This window comes from Prionailurus viverrinus, chromosome B4 (assembly GCF_022837055.1).
Source record: "Prionailurus viverrinus isolate Anna chromosome B4, UM_Priviv_1.0, whole genome shotgun sequence".
In the NCBI taxonomy this organism is placed as follows: domain Eukaryota; kingdom Metazoa; phylum Chordata; class Mammalia; order Carnivora; family Felidae; genus Prionailurus; species Prionailurus viverrinus.
Window position 1 is genome coordinate 116,649,912 of NC_062567.1, and position 12,481 is coordinate 116,662,392.

The window sequence follows — 12,481 nt, forward strand, 5'->3', positions numbered from 1 at the left end:
GGAAATCATATCAGTGATGCCTGGGGTTGGAGGGAAGGGGCATAAGGAAAGTTTGTGATGAAAGTGATAGGAGTAATAGAAACAGTCTATAACTTAAAAAAAAAAAAAAGAAAGAAATAGTCTATAATTTGATTATGGTCAAAATTCATAAAACAGTACACCTAAAAAAGAATGAATTTTACTATATGTAAACTATAACTCAATAAACCTTAAAAATAATAAATAAACATTTATTTTTTTATTATTTTTTTTAGAGAGAGAGCATGAGTTGGGGGAGAGGGGCAGAGGGAGAGAGAGAGAACTGGGGCTCCATGTGGGGCTTGATCACATGACCCTGAGACTAGGACCTGAGTCAAAATCAAGAGTCAGGTGCTCAACCAGCTGAGCTACCCAGGCACCTCCAAACACATTTATTTTAAAAATTATTAAGAGGCCAAGGAAAAGTTAACACAGCTTGAGAGATCCTGTATCACCCACCCTACTCCCATTGGCCGTTCAACCTCATCTCTCCTATGAACCTCCTCATGATCTCTAGCCACTTCCAACTTCTTTCAACCCCTCTACTCACCACATTTCTTCAGTTCCTATAACCTTTGCAGTACCATCTACCAAGAAATCTCTTCCTTCTGCATCTTCTTCTTAGTAACTGTCACAATTGTAATTTCACTTTTTTGTTGTTGTTTAATTATTCTTTGATTAAAGATATGTCTCCTCCCCTCAAATAAAAGTTCCTTGAGTTAGGGTCTTTGTTCATCATAGCACCTCCAGCACCCAGCACAATGACCTCTACAATGAGTATTCAACCATTATGTTCAACTACCTACTCAATGTCTCACCCTTAACACAGCCAAAACTGAAATACTTATTATCCCTAAAAATACTGCTCCATGTGCAGAGCTGACATATTGCACACTTCCAAGGAGTGCCATCCACAGAACATCTGTGTGAATGGTGCCCTGCCTCCTCCTCAGGGTGCCCTTGTTAGGGGCCAAGAGCAGGCTGTCCTGAAATAGGCCACTTTGGCATTAAGATTATTTTGAGTTAAAAAAAAGCAATCCAGGGGCACCTGGGTGACTCAGTCAGTTAAGCATCTGATATCAGCTCAGGTCATGATCTCATGGTTTGTGGGTTTGAGTCCCCTCTCGGGCTCTGTGCTGGAAGCTCAAAAATAAATAAACATTTTTTAAAAATTAAAAAAAAAATCAATACCAACATAGTTGTTTCAGAAAAGACTCTTTAGCTACCCTATAACTGCCTAAAAGAATTGAGATATATGTAACTACATTACAATATGGTAGACAGGGAGGAAACCAGGAAGGCCTGTTTAAGTCTTCTCTTTGTCCCATTGTTTCTGAGTGGCCCAGCGAACATTTGTTTACCAAATGTTTTCTCTTTTTCCAAATATTTACTGTTTTTCATGCTTCCTGAAGAATACATCCCTTCTCTTTGAAGTCCAAGACCCTTACCCCCTTCACCTCAGTTCATAATGACATATATACCTCATTTTGTCTGTCTTTTGAATTTCCATCTCTGTATGGATTCCCTGTGTGTGCTATTAAATTTTATTTTTTCCTATTAATATGTCTCATGTCAAGTTGACTCTTGGTCTACCTAGAAGAGCCTTAAAAGGGCCAGGAATTCTTGCTTCCTTCACGTGGACTATGAATATGGTGCCCTCTGAAATTGTGCACTATTCTCCACTTCAGTTGATGGCAACTCTGTTCTTCCAACTGCTCAAGCCAAAAAGTTTAGAAGCGTCTTTGATTCATCTTTTACTCTTACACCTCAAATTCATGGTGTCAGGAAGTTCTACAGGCTCCACTTTCAAAATCTATCAGCACCTGTCCCATTCTCCACGACTCCCACACTGGCTTCAACTACCTCACCTCCCACATTGGTTATTGCAATAGACCTCACTGGTCTCCCTGCTTCTGCTCTTAGCCCCCTACAGTCTATTCTCAACCCAGTAGGCAAAAACTCTTTAAAACATAAATCATGGGGCGCCTGGGTGGCACAGTCGGTTAAGCGTCCGACTTCAGCCAGGTCATGATCTCGTGGTCCGGGAGTTCGAGCCCGGCGTCAGGCTCTGGGCTGATGGCTCGGAGCCTGGAGCCTGTTTCCCATTCTGTGTCTCCCTCTCTCTCTGCCCCTCCCCCGTTCATGCTCTGTCTCTGTCCCCCCCAAAAAATAAATAAACGTTGAAGAAAGTTTTTAATAAAAAAAAAAAACAACACATAAATCAGAACAGGTCACTTCTCTGTTCAAAACCCGACAGCAGCTCATTTCTCCCCAGAATAAAAGCCAAAGTCTTTACAACAACCTTTCAGGTCCTACAATCATTGTAGCTAGCTATATGACTACACCCCTTACTTCAAGTCTGTTCGAATGCTACCTTATTAAAAGGAGGCCTGTTTGACCATTGTATTTAATTTGCCCCTCTCTAGACCCCCTTATAATGCTATTTTTTTTCTATTTACACTCTTGTCACCATCTAGCATATTCATTTATTACATTCATTGTTTATTGTCTTCTTTCTATTAGGATATAAGCTCCCCAAGAACAACATTTATCCATTAAAACCTGCCCATATGTCTAAAACAATGTCTGGCACATTTTAGGTTCAATAGTAAATGAGTAACCGCAGTGCCTAAGCAATTAGAGATTAGTGAATATTAATACAGGAACAAGCATGACACATATGTTGACACTAGTGGTAAGATTTTCTCTCCATAACACTTATTTATTAACATACAACTATGTGGAACTATACAGCAGGATGAGTTTTGCACAAGATTTGCTGTCAAGGCTTGGGTGATTCCTAGCCTATTACCACTTCCTATCTGTGTGACTCTACAAAATTCTCTTTATCCACCTGTAAAATAGGGATAAAACACCTGCCTTATTGACCTCACCGGACTGTTGAAGAGATGAATACAAATGGTTCTACAAGCTGTGATAAGCTAGACAACCAGTTATTTAGGTGGATCAAGATTTGAAACGTTCAATAACATCGACTGTCATCATACTATTCACTTCCTGAGAGTTCTATGCTCTCTCTACTGCCAGTCAGATTTTAACCTTTACTTTCACCAGCGCTGACAGTGAGGAATCTCTGAGCTCCCTTACCCTGTTCAGGTTAATTATCCTCTCTTCCTTTCCATTTTAGGGAAATGGACAGCAGGTGCTGAGTTTCCTGCTCCATGATCTCTGCTGACTCAGGCTGCTTCTTCATTTCTCTAGGGAGGAAAAAAAAAGTAAGAACACAATGTGTGAACACTGGCATAGCTTTATCACAGCTTAGGTGGAGAGGATGATGTCTCTTCTGAAGGGACAGGATTAAGCCTCTTCTCCTACCAGGTGGGGGAGGGGTGAAGACAGGCGGTTTTGGCAACTGAGAGACCTGGGACAAATCCCTTCAATCTTACAAGGAAAAAGCCGTCAGCATAGTTATCACAGTGCCCTTTGGACTTCACAAAAGTTATTTGAAAATCAGAAGTAGGAGGAGGCCACAGACCGTGGAAGTTTTTTGAGGCCTTAGGTGTATTTAAAAGTGGAAAAAATATGCCAAAACAGGCCTCAGAAATTGCTATTTTTCAAAAGTCTGGATTAAATAATCCCTTTCATCAGATGGAAAACACCCTGTAACCTATGACCAAAAAAAAAAAAAAAAAGAAAAGAAAAATAAAGTAGTAATTCACAGTACACTACAAGGAATGGATTCCTTAAGACATGTAAGCTTAAGTTCTACAATGAAAACTTTCAGTCATGTCTGCGACTCTGTGAATTTGCATTAAAGATAATGTCAAAAGTTTATGTGTAAGGTCCTCCACAGAACAGGTTTGATCCTGTTTATGAAAAAGCTAAAGACGGTACAAATTAGCACACCTTCCTAACCCTATGTTTAATTAATGGCACATCCTTGTTTTGAATTACTTAAATGTATTATTACTTTACCACTTACGTGTTTGTCATTTTCGAGTAAACTGTAGACGCCTCAGGAAAGAGACCGAAATACAGAAAAAAAAATCAGCTAACAGGATTTCATCTGGCCTCAGCTGGTCCAATGCATGAGCCCTTTGGTGTAACAAAAGCTTACAAATTGTTTGAGGAGGCACTGTACTGTGGGACAACCCTGGCAGCCCTGGACATCTGGCAACCATATGATATCCTTGGACTTCGACTTCTGAATGAAAATATAAGTAAGTGAAGGTAAAGTTCTGCTTCAACTCACATCCTTTTGGTCACTATTAAATAAAAAACTCCAACAAGAAACCTAAGTCATCTGGAAAGTATAAAGAGCTCCGGAAAATTATTTTCAACAATTCACCACCACTAAAACTGGAAGCGCATTTTGTTTCACTTATTCTAAATAATTTACTCTTTCCACGGACGAAGAGTCCAAGGTGCCCAAAGGGGATAGAGAGCAGGCAGAGGTCCAGGTGTCCGGATCGTCACACTTCCGGGTGGCAAGCGGAAAGGAAAGTAGCCTAGGGAGGGAATCTTTTCTACTTTTGAAGAGATATTTGGGAAGAACAAAAGCGACAGCTCCTCGTTAGTATAGTGGTTAGTATCCCCGCCTGTCACGCGGGAGACCGGGGTTCAATTCCCCGACGGGGAGGCCGGCAAATTTTATTAATCCAACTGCTCAACTATGAGGTGCAAACCTGCTGACATATACAATACATAATATCCTCTGTAAGCGCATCTTTTAAAAATGGTACTTTTAAGCTTAACACTCACGGTGAAATAAAACCATACCCTTAGAGCAATGCTTTATACAACTGGCGCTAGCTACCAGGGACTAGCTGGCAAAGACATGCGCTTGCGCAGAAACGCCCGACAAATTCCAACTGGAGGTCACGAACTCCGCGCGCGCAACCCGGGGGGGAGGGGAGAGGGAAGGCGGAGTTCCGCGCCTAAAGGGGCGGGTAAGAACGGAAATTGCTTGCTATAGAAGAGGAAGGAACAGTTTCCCTTGACCCTGGGGACTCGACTGAAAGGGAAACTCCGTTCTCCCGCTTCCTTTGGTTCCTCCCCAAGTTAGGTAGAGGATTAGCGGTCAGTAAAATTTGGGTGCCAAAAGGATCAGTCTCCAGTTCCAATCTGTACTGGGTGGAGGGGCAAGGAAAGACGTGAAGAAAAAAAATGCGTCCGGGAGAAGCGCCATGATACTTGAGTCCTAAGAAACTGCGCGAGCCACAGCCCAGCAGGACCTCGTGGCGCAACGGTAGCGCGTCTGACTCCAGATCAGAAGGCTGCGTGTTCGAATCACGTCGGGGTCATGAGGCTTTTACTCTTTTAAGCCACTAACCTCTAGAGACGTAGGATTATTCCCGCCATTTTTTAAAAATGCCTTTAATTTTAAGATTAAATCTTCCTCCTTCAAATGTTACCCTAGTAATCCTTAGTCTGCGAAAAGACAAATCTGTCTTTATATTATAGAGCCTTAAGGCTAGTGGCTTTGTACTGTTTTGCTTTGTAAAGTGAGTTTTCTGTCGTTTAATGTGCATGATACATAGAAATATATGTATGGACCATTACTACTGTGCATTAGTGGGTGTATCAGCCCAACGGCCTTCACAAGAAATGAACAAGCCAATTTTCCCAAAACGGTATTAGACCCTTTGCCTTTCGAAAGCAAGTACAATAGAGTAAAATTTTCTAACTTTGAATATCATGGCAGTTTATATGTCTTAGCCTGTGTGCCAATAAGCAATCTTACGACGTGTGATTAGTATCCTACTATTACAAACTGGCACACACAGGAATAGGGACCTGCCAAGGGTCACCAAAGTTTCCAGACAAGACTGGCTGCATATCCTTGTCTTTACTAAATGTTTTATAATGAAGGTGGAAAAAATGTCCAGAGAATGTGCTAGCAACCATTGGACTTAAGTGACGTATTGATGCCCCCTTTATATTTTCACTAATTCAGGTGAGTGGGGACAAAAGTCAGATATTCAACTTTCAACTATTAATCTTTTTAATAAGGAGCAAAGCTTACTTATTCACCTTTGTAAGTTCCAGCACTCTTAGTACTGAATAGTGCCTTACAGGCATATGTCAAACATTTGTTGTACAAAAAAAATGAATAGCAAGATGAGAAATATTTTTAGATTTTTATTGGCTATGTTCCAAAAAAGTCCCGGAGTTTTTCTGTTCAGTGTTTTGAAAACATCAAATACTAATTTCTTATGATTTAACCTAACATAGCCAGTATAGCTGGACATTATATTTTCACTTTGTGTAGTTTGTTCTTTCTCCTATTTGGATGGATTAAGATTAGACCATCCATTTCAACAGATATGGCCCACCAACTATGATGAGCCTAATACTGTGCTCAGCACTGAGGAAAAGGATACACTGAGTAAAGTACCCAAATACTATAATATATTGGGCTAAGTACCCTGAAAATAAGAACAGAGTAGTATGGAGTTGCTAAAATAGGGACATTAACTCTGCCTTGGTTAGTAGCTCAAGAAAGCCTCATAAAGGAGGATCTTGAAAAACAAAATTTTCCTATGTGACTTTAAGACATTTATCCAGTAGACATATTTGAATGCCTTCTATAAGTTGAGCACTGTCCATAATGTCCCAAAGATCTGGTTTTTTCAACCTGAGGTTTATATGAGTTTGCTAGGACTGCCTAGGAGTTCAAGATCGAAGTGACAGCAGGGCTGTTTTCTTCTGAGATCTGTTCTTGGCTTATAGATGGCCACCTTCTCACTGTGTCCTCAATGATCATACCTCTGCATGTGCACACCTCTGATGATGTCTATGTGTTCAAGTTTTCTTTTACAAGTAAACTAGTCAGTTTGGATTAGGGCCTGCTCTAATGGCCTCGTTTTAACTTAATTACCTGTTAACAGTCCTTGTCTCCAAATATCGTCACATTTTGAGGTACTGGGGGTTAGGGCTTCAACATATGAATTTTGAGGGTATACAATTCAGTCCATAATAGAAGTTATGTTCCCTCTCCCCCAGCAACCTTTGCATACATATCATATATCTGTAACAATACTTGCTTGATCTTAGCTTGGATCAAGCATGTTATCTTATTTGTACAAAATCATACTCTTGAAAGGTGAACGTGTAATGTTACCTGCTAATCATTTTGTTATGGCAGCCCTAGCAAACTGATACAGCTTCTTTGGAGTACTGCTATTTCTCTAGTATGGCTGGAGAGAAAGAGACAGAAAGCTATAGAGGTAAACAGGAGTCAGATCACTCAGAACCTTCTAATTTAGATTTTATTCTGAGAGCAATGCAAAGCTATTATTCAAGACTGTGACCAGCTCTGGTTTTACAAAGAGTGAAAAAAAAACAAAAAGGTGGCTTAGAGCTGTTATTTCCAGACAGTTTCCTATGAATAAGTTAGAAATGCAAATATTCTGGCCTCACCCCATACCTACAGATTCAGAAAAATCCGGGGACAGGGCCTAGCATTTAACCACCAGTGTTCACCAGGCCTTCCAGGCCTTCTGATCCCAGCTAAAGTTTAAGAACCACTGGCCTATACAGCAAGGCCAGAATGGAGGTCCCACTTACCTCACAGAGTTGTTAAGAGAATCAAAGCACAGCATAGGGAATACGGTCAGCAATATTACAACAGCATTGTATGGTGACAGATGGTAGCTACATTTGTGGTGAGCATAGCATAAGGTATAAGAGAAGTTGAGTCACTGTGTTGTACGCCTGAAACTAATGTAACACTGTGTGTCACCTATACTCAAAAATATTTTTAAAAATAATCAAATGAGATAAAATACAGAAAAATATTGTAAAGCAGTACATACACGTCATTATTTATACTGCTACAGCTCTAAAGCAGTCACTTCACAGGTTCCAGCTTCTTTCCAAGTTTGGATGTCTGTACTTTCTTAGAATAGCCCATTTGCTAACTTGCTATAACCTTGAAACAACTTAAAATCCAACGCTTTATTTTTTTAATTTAAATTTTAGTTAGTTAACATACAGTGCAATATTGGTTTCAGGAGTAGAATTTAGTTATTCATCACTTATGACACCCAGTGCTCACCACAAGAAGTGCCCTCCTTAATACCCATCACCCATCTAGCCCATCCCCCACCCACCTCCCTCCATCAACCCTCAGTTTGTTCTCTATCGTTAATAGTCTCTTGCGGTTTGTTTAGCTTTCTTCTCTTTTCCCCCTCCTTCCCATATACTCATCTGTTTTGTTTCTTAAATTCCACATATGAGTGACATCATATGGTATTTGTCTTTCTCTTATTTTGCTTAGCATAATATATTCTAGCTCCACCCACGTCATTGCCAATGGCAAGATTTCATTCTTTTTGATCACCGAGTAATATTCCATTGTAAATATATAAACCACCTCTTTGTATATACACCACCGATATTTGGGCTCTCTCCATAGTTTGGCTATTGTTGACAATGCTGCTATAAATATCAGGGTACACATACCCCTTCAAATCTGTATTTTTATTTCCTTTGGGTATAGAGCGAATAGTGCAATTGCTGGATCATAAGGTAGTTCTATTTTTTAGTTTTTTGAGGAACTTCCATACTGTTTTCCAGAGTGGCTGCACCAGTTTGCATTCCACCAACAGTGCAAGAGGGTTTCCCTTTCTCTGCATTCTCGCCAACACCTGTTGTTTCTTGTGTTAATTTTAGCAATTCTGACAGGTGTGAGGTGGTATCTCATTGTGATTTTGATCTGTATTTCCTTGATGATGAGTGATGTTGAGCATCTTTTATGTGTCCATTAGCCATCTGGATGTCTTCTTTGGAAAAGTGTTTGTGTCTTCTGCCCATTTCTTAACTGGGTTGTTTGTTTTTTGAGTGTTGAATTTGAGAAGTTCTTTGTAGATTTTGGATACTAATCCTTTATCAGATATGTCATTTGCAAATATCTTCTCCCATTCTGTAGGCTACCTTTTAGTTTTGTTGATTATTTCCTTCAGTGTGCAGATTTTTTTCTTTCTTTTTTTTTTTTTTTTTTTTTTTGGCAGAAGCTCTTTATCTTGATGAAGTCCCTGTAGTTCATGTTTGCTTTTGTTTCCCTTGCCTGCAGCAACATGTCTAGTAAGAAACTGCTCCTGCCAAAGTAAAAGAGGTCGCTGCCTGTGTTCTCCTCTAGGATTTTGATGGTTTCCTTTCTCACATTTAGGTCTTTAATCCATTTTACATTTATTTTTGTGTATGGTATAAGAAAGTAGTCCAGTTGCAATCTTCTGCATGTTGTGTCCAGTTTTCCCAACACCATTTGTTGAAGAGACTGTCTTTTTTTCCATTGGAAGTCTTCCCTGCTTTGTCAAAGATTAGTTGACCATGTAGTTGAACACTTCATTTTAACTTCTACAACCATTATATAGGAATGATGTCAGTAAAGAAGCTCTGAAATACAGATCCATATTTGAATTCCCACTTAATAGACCTGTGATTTTGTTCTGTTTCACTAGAAATGTTCCAGTCATTTATCCTTCCAAATGAATTTATCCACTGGCATAGAATGCTCCGAGCATTTATTTCACCTGTTTAATAAATTACGTTTCTCTTTTGAGATTTTTTTTTTTTCCTAGAGAGAATGTGAGCAGGGGAAAGTAGCAGAGGGGGTCGGGGTGAGAATCTCAAGCAGGCTCCACCGTCAGCATGGAGCCTGACACAAGGCTTGATCTCATGACCCTGAGACCATGACCTGAGCTGAAATCAAGAGTCTGATGCTCAACCGACTGAGCCACCCAGGCCCCCCGAGACTGTTTTTAATCAGTTTCCTAAGACTCATGTACTCTAGATGAACTGATAAAATGGAGCCTTTGGAAATACAAAACTGAAAGACTCTGAATTCTGATAAGCCAAGGGATTTTCCAATTTCTCAAACTAATTCAAAAAGAAAAGTAGTTATGTTTATAAAAATCATGTGTTCATTGTGGAAATATTGAGAAACACAGAAAAAATAAGAAAGAAAATAAAAATCATTTGTGCCCCAACACCTAGATGAAATTACCACAAACATTTTGGTCCAGGGGCGCCTGGGTGGCTCGGTCAGTTAAGTATCTAACTCTTGGTTTCAGCTCAGGTGGCTCAATCAGTTACAAATCTGACTCTTGGTTTTGGCTCAGGTCATGATCTTGTGGCTGGTGAGTTCACACCCTGCATTGGGCGCTGCACTGACAGCGCAGAGCCTGCTTGGGATTCTTTGTCTCTCTGCCCCTCCCCTGTGCGTGTGCTCTATCTCTCTCTCTCAAAAATAAATAAACATTAAAAACAATTTTGGTCTAGGGGTGCCTGGGTGGCTCAGTTGATTAAGTGTCTGACTTCAGCTCAGGTCATGATCTCACAGTTTGCAAGTTCGAGCCCTGCATCGGGTTCTGTGCTGACAGCTCAGAGCCTGGAGCCTGCTTCAGATTCTGTGTCTCTCCCTCTCTCTGCCCCTCCCCCATGCTCGCTCTCTCTCTCTCTCTCTCTCTCAAAAATAAATATTAAAAAAAATTTTTTGGTCTATGTTCATTTAGGGTTTTTTCTATGTGTATATTTTTAAATATACACATATCCCTACACACTTCAGTTTTTATAGAACTGAGATCTTACTCTGATATGGTTCTCTACTTTTTTCTACTGTGAACATCCTCTTATATATTTTTTAATGTTTTTATTTTTACTTTTGAGAGAGAGAGAGAGACAGAGCATGAGCAGGGAGGCACAGAGAGAGAGGGAGACACAGGATCCAAAGCAGGCTCCAGGCTCTGAGCTGTCAGCACAGAGCCCGATGCGGGGCTCAAACTCACAAACCATGAGTTTGTGACCTGAACCAAAGTCAGACATTCAACTGACTGAGCCACCCAGGCACCCCATCCTCTCATATTATTAAAAAAAAGTCAATAATGTTTGTCATCTGCTTTGAGGTGACACTTTTAAATTCAGAACCACGCAAAATGAGATAATGAAGAACAAAAAAGTCAGCTCTATGTTAATAACATTAAGAAGTTCAAAATGGGAAATGAAGGCAGTTAGTTATGCAAGTGATTTATGAAAAAATCATAAGTTTCAGAACAGTTTTCTGACAAAGTAATTCCATTGATTTATTTTTTAAGCTGTGGCTTCACATAGGAATATATTTCCTGTTTCCCTAGGTTTTGGGTATCAATGCTATAATTTTAAAGATTTTTTGTAATCTATACCAGGATAGATAGATAACTAACTAACTAACAAACTAACTAAATAAATAAATAAATAAAACCCAATACCAATTTCAACAGAAAATATAATATAAAAAATTTTTATATTGTATGAATAAAACAAAATAAAATGCCAAGTCTTTTTTTTTTTTTTTCCCCAATTAAGAAATTTCACAGGGCGGTACAGCATGTGACTCTTGATCTCAGAGTTGTGAGTTCAAGCCCCATGTTGATCATGGAGCCTATTTAAAATTAAAAAAAAAAGTAAGAAATTTCACAGATGATGACTCAACAAATCAAGTCCTTGAGCAGGAGAGAAGGATGAGATCCAGAGTACAAGTGACAGAGTTCTCTATGATAGTTCTCTCTTCCATTGAAACAAGAAAAATGCATTTGTGTGGAACCACAAAGACCCCGAATAGCCAAAGCAATCTTGAAAAAGAAAACCAAAGCAGGAGGCATCACAATCCCAGACCTCAAGCTATACTACAAAGCTGTAATCATCAAGACAGTATGGTACTGGCACAAGAACAGACACTCAGATCAATGGAACAGAATAGAGAACCCAGAAATGGACCCACAAATGTATGGCCAACTAATCTTTGACAAAGCAGGAAAGAATATCCAATAGAATGAAGACAGTCTCTTCAGCAAATGGTGCTGGGAAAACTGGACAGCAACATGCAGAAGAATGAACCTGGACCACTTTCTTACACCATACACAAAAATAAACTCAAAATGGAAAAGACCTAAATGTAAGACAGGAAGCCATCAAAATCCTTGAGGAGAAAGCAGGCAAAAACCTCTTTGATCTTGGCCACAGCAACTTCTTACTCAACACATCTCCGGAGGCAAGGGAAACAAAAGCAAAAATGAACTACTGGGACCTCATCAAAATAAAAAGCTTCTGCACAGCAAAGGAAACAATCAGCAAAACTAAAAGGCGACTGACATAATGGGAGAAGATATTTACAAATGACATATCAGATAAAGGGTTAGCATCCAAAATCTATATAGAACTTCTCAAACTCAACACCCAAAAAACAAATAATCCAGTGAAGAAATGGGCAAAAGACATGAATAGACACTTCTCCAAGAAAGACATGCAGATGGCCAACCGACACATGAAAAAATGCTCAACATCAATCATCAGGGAAATACAAATCAAAACCACAAGGAGATACCACCTTACACCTGTCAGAATGGCTAACATTAACAACGCAGGCAACAACAGATGTTGGCGAGGATGTGGAGAAAGAGGATCTCTTTTGCATTGTTGGTGGGAATGCAAGCTGGTGCAGCCACTCTGGAAAACAGTATGG

General features: G+C 39.7%; 2 non-coding genes across 2 annotated transcripts; both read left to right on the forward strand.

The window, feature by feature from the left end:
• The first annotated feature begins 4,546 nt into the window (after window positions 1–4,546).
• On the forward strand, window positions 4,547–4,618 carry TRNAD-GUC (transfer RNA aspartic acid (anticodon GUC)). Its single transcript has one exon. It is a non-coding gene; the product is annotated as a tRNA-Asp (tRNA).
• Window positions 4,619–5,210: 592 nt separating this feature from the next.
• TRNAW-CCA (transfer RNA tryptophan (anticodon CCA)) lies at window positions 5,211–5,282 on the forward strand. Its single transcript has one exon. It is a non-coding gene; the product is annotated as a tRNA-Trp (tRNA).
• Window positions 5,283–12,481: the final 7,199 nt, after the last annotated feature.